Source organism: Ambystoma mexicanum, chromosome 5q (genome assembly GCF_040938575.1).
Source record: "Ambystoma mexicanum isolate Mex_15411 chromosome 5q, UKY_AmexF1_1, whole genome shotgun sequence".
In the NCBI taxonomy this organism is placed as follows: domain Eukaryota; kingdom Metazoa; phylum Chordata; class Amphibia; order Caudata; family Ambystomatidae; genus Ambystoma; species Ambystoma mexicanum.
This window is the reverse complement of record NC_090933.1, coordinates 332,383,527-332,387,943: the sequence shown is the minus strand read 5'-3', so window position 1 is coordinate 332,387,943 and position 4,417 is coordinate 332,383,527. Positions and strand designations below refer to the sequence as shown.

The 4,417-nt window shown below is 46.3% G+C and overlaps 1 long non-coding RNA gene across 1 annotated transcript; it reads left to right on the top strand.

Moving 5' to 3' along the window:
- The first annotated feature begins 343 nt into the window (after window positions 1-343).
- LOC138498574 (uncharacterized) lies at window positions 344-1,833 on the top strand. Its single transcript, XR_011278758.1, has 3 exons — window positions 344-437; window positions 809-908; window positions 1,442-1,833. It is a non-coding gene; the product is annotated as an uncharacterized lncRNA (long non-coding RNA).
- The last annotated feature ends 2,584 nt before the right edge of the window (window positions 1,834-4,417 follow it).

Below are 4,417 nucleotides of genomic sequence, written 5' to 3'. Positions count from 1 at the left end.
AATTGGGTTCACCATTATTCCAGATACATCGTAGTGTGCCCCAAGCATGCATGTGCAACTCTTTTGAAACACTCCCTAGATGAGGGATATATAATGTGCTATTGCATGTACGTACATTTATAGCTACATACCTTTAATGCAAATGCGCTCTTAAGGCTCTATTGCTAAAGATGTGTGCATACCTTCGACGGCAGTTTAGCTACAAACTGCAGCACAATTATATATCATGCACAGATTGCCTTAGATGGAGGCTTGAGAGGCGGAACTGAGTTAGGTGACGCCAGTACGCTTGCACGTACTGCTGCCGCGCATGTGTAGTTAATGCTTTATCCGGAAGTACGTGCGCTTGTCTACGGCATCAGTCGGCGGTGGACTGTGACATGAACCGCATTAACAGCGAGCAGCTCACTAACAGTGAGTGCTTATAATGATCTTTGGTGAGAAACTGGGCCCCTACATCTTGCAGCAATGACCACTCTTTGATACTATCTTTCCCGACGCCCATGTACACGAGCACAGGTCTTTGTAATATTAAGAAGATTAGTGAGCCGTGGCAACGACACTAGCTCAGGAAAGTGCTTATGCATGTTGTACAATCTGTTAGTTGTTATCACCAATTAATTTATTCATAAAGATTTGTGAACACATGCCATTTTTTATTTAAATTAAATGTGATATTGACCAGTAGGTATTTAAATGGATATAGTAATTTTGTAATGGATATAGTAATTTTGTATTTTAGTGACAGCTAACTTGACCCTTTGGAGTTGCTATTTATTCATTCATATATTGGTGTGTTTAAATACAGACATCTACAAATGATGGATGGATTCATTAAGCAATCAAGCTTCCACCTGACACATCTGCATTTTTGGAGGTCAATAGTGTTCCATCATTTATTGTTCGGGGTGAGTAATAATGGTTTAACACCATTCTGTTCATCCTTTAATATATTCCTTTTGATTGGAAGCGTTTGTGACTAACAGTTCCGGTAGTAGTGAGCACAATTACCATGTGTCTTTTCAGATTTTGATACTTCTTCTGAAGTATCACTGAATTCAAGTGACGCCGATTATTAAGTGTTTTGAGAGCATATGACCACATTTGCCAGGTCTGTGCATTTTGATTTCTCTTGAGCACTATATCATTTTTTGGTGCATTTGGAAATGGTTTCTTGCTCTGCCTCAGCCGTAGTGCCAGTTTGGCTTCACCCTTGGACTCAGTTTTTCTCTCTTTCTTTGGGCCTCACAAACCCTTTCACTCTGGGAAATTAGGAACACTTTGTGATTTTTTTCTTCAATGTGTTTTCCTTTAATCTAGATATATCACCATGCTAGTACTATTGTAAATAATAGAATGTTGTAGGGATGGGTTAGGTAGTATTTGTGAATGCTGTCAAGGGATAGTGCAATAACTATGTACATTTTTCCACTCTTTCCAGTTTTTGTAGTGCATCAACTGTTTCTCCTGATGAAGTCGTTGATCCAATTATCTCTATACATTGAAACCGGTTGAGAAGAACACTTGGGGATGTGATCAGTTGGATTTTGTCGATTGGATCCACCCTGTCAATAGATCACATATTGCATAATTATTGTGATTAGGCACATTTTATGTGTATGAAATAGTAATAGTGTGTAGGGACAACTAAGTTGTTTTACTACACAAACGATGAATCAACTTTGGGTTCATTTTTATTGATTTGTGGATGAATGTTTGACATTGTATGAGATTTAATGAATGAATGGTTCACTGTGATAGGTGTTTAATTGTTTGGCCGTTCATGGCCTCTTATGTCTTTTCATGCTCTCCTGTAACATTTATGAAATTTAATGTGTGGATTTATTTATGATAAACTCATTCTTTATAAATAATGTATCATAGTAAATAAATGTTGATACTTTAAGAAATAAACATCCTCTGGACATTTTATCAGTATACTCTGGTACATTAATACCCTGGTCCAGAGCGTGGGGTTTTCCTGCACCTTTCAGTTTTCCACCTGGGGACACACCATGCCCCTTGCCTGGTCACTGTTGACCTCTGTGCAGCTTGCCTCCTCAGTCTAATTTGGCCCTGGGAAGAGCTCCCCTGACCACATCCATAGTGCAGCTGCCTGTTTCAGCATACCCTGCGCATGCACCCCTGCCATCTTGATGTTGGTTGATGGGGGGATACAGTGCCGTCACTGTCCTGCTGTGCCAGTTGCCCCACTGATGCCTGGTCCTGTGCAGGAGCCTTGTCAGGTACAGCAAGCACCCTTGAACATCCACCTCAGGCAGGGATGTTGCAAACACCAGACAGGGCACAGCGGGAATAACAGAAGTAGAGAAGGCTCTGATGGGAACCTGCAAAGAAGGCCCCCCAGACGGCAATTGGGGCACAGCAGAGGCAGTGGAGGAGTGGGCAGCAGTGCCCATGTCAGCTGGGAAAGGTAGTTGCTCATTGATCCGTGATGATCTGAGAGTCCCTCATGAAGTACCCTCACATCATCATGGATCACACCCACCGCCACGCAATCCCAGCCAGCAGGGCATGTAAAAGCTCTGGGGTAACCATCATAGCCCGAAAAGGGGGCCCAGCCTGGGTTGAGGTATCCACGAGGTTGATACCTGCTGGATCAGAATGAACAGGGACAGCAGGTTGGTCAGTGTCCTCCATGGTACACTGCACATCCTCCTGTCCCTGTTCCAAGGGTGCCGATTGAATCCCCTCCTGGATGTTTCCACCAAACCCTGTACGCTGGCCTTCATCTTCCTCCTCTTCCACCACCACCTCCATCTCCCTGGATGAATCCAGAGAGCATTTCTCCCTGGATGGCCCCTCTATCCCTGCACCTTTGCCCACAGCCACTGAGGAGTCCCCGTCCACGCCAAACTGGGATGTACCCCCAGCAGCTGCGGCCGTTGGACCATGTGCACCCCCAGCCGACTCACCCTCAGATGAGGTGAACTCACGTCGGCCTGTCTGGGGAGTATGCTGACACCTGGCGGTCTTGTCCCTGCCATGATGCACCACAACAACAACTCCGCCCTCTCCATGAGCCGCAGCAAATGTACACACATAGGAGACAAAACATTGACATCAGTCATGGTTGACAATGGATGTCTGGCATACTCAAAATTAACATGCCAAGTCAGGCATCATGTCACATCCATGAACAGAGTCACACACAATACACACATACAGGCATTTGAGCACATGTGTCACATCCATCACATGTGCCTGTATGCATGCTCTGGCAGTACTACCACAGATAGGGCCTCATTACACAGTAGGCGGTATGGGAAAAATGATGCCGGTAAAGGATTACCGGCGTCGCTAACCGTGCCTGCCAATTACGACCAGCCTACCGGCTATTAACGGCACCGCTAAGAACGGTGCCTCCAATAGCGGCAAGCTCGCGGGCACGCGACCAGTCATGTCGGCAATAGCGGCATGGTGGAAATAGGAGTCCATCACAAGACATGCGGACATGCTAATAGTGGCATGGAGCATGCCCAAAAAGCCCATACCAGCATGGCGGAAATACCGGCATCGCGAACCACCCATTAAGGGTCATGTGCAGTGTTGCCAACTGCCACAGGTGGCTACAATCAGCACAGGTGGAGGCAATGGTGACTGGGCCAGCACAAAAGGAGCACACCACACCCCTTTCCACACCCATTCACACACCAAAATGATTCCAATACTAGCAGCATTACTTGGGCTGGAGGACATGATTGCATTGCAGCAGCAACAACAACAGGCAGCACAGAGGAGACGCAGGAGGAGGAGGAGGGCGAGACAGGCCCAGCAAGCCCCACCAGTGCACCTAGTCATACCACGGAGGCAGCCACCAATCCCCAGGATCAGAGCCAGTCCATTCAACCTAAGCCCTGAGCAGATACACACATTGTACCGTCTGGACCGCGATACCATCACCACCATTGTGGACATGATACACAACGACATCATCTGCCTCATAGACATCCGTACTGCCATCCCCCCTCTACTGAAGGTGGTTACTGTGCTCCACTTCCTGGCCACAGGCACCTACCAGCATACGGTAGGGCATATGCATGGCATATCACAACCAGTATTCTCATGCATGCTGAACCAGGTGCTCGATGCCTTTGATGACAGCAATGTCATCAAAGTCTCCAAAGACACCAAAACATTAGGCGTTTATCTCGACTCCACCCTATCCCTGAACAGACAAACTAATGCTGTTAGGTCAGCCTCCGCCTACACTTATAAACTTATCACCGCCTGCAGACCATTTCAGAACACTCACAACTGCATTACATTGGCCAGAACACTCATCATGTCCAAACTAGATTACTGTAGTGCCCTCTACTTAGGGACTAGTCAATCTAACCTCAATAAACTTCAAACTATTCAAAACAATGCCATAAGGGCAGCTCTCAATATCCCT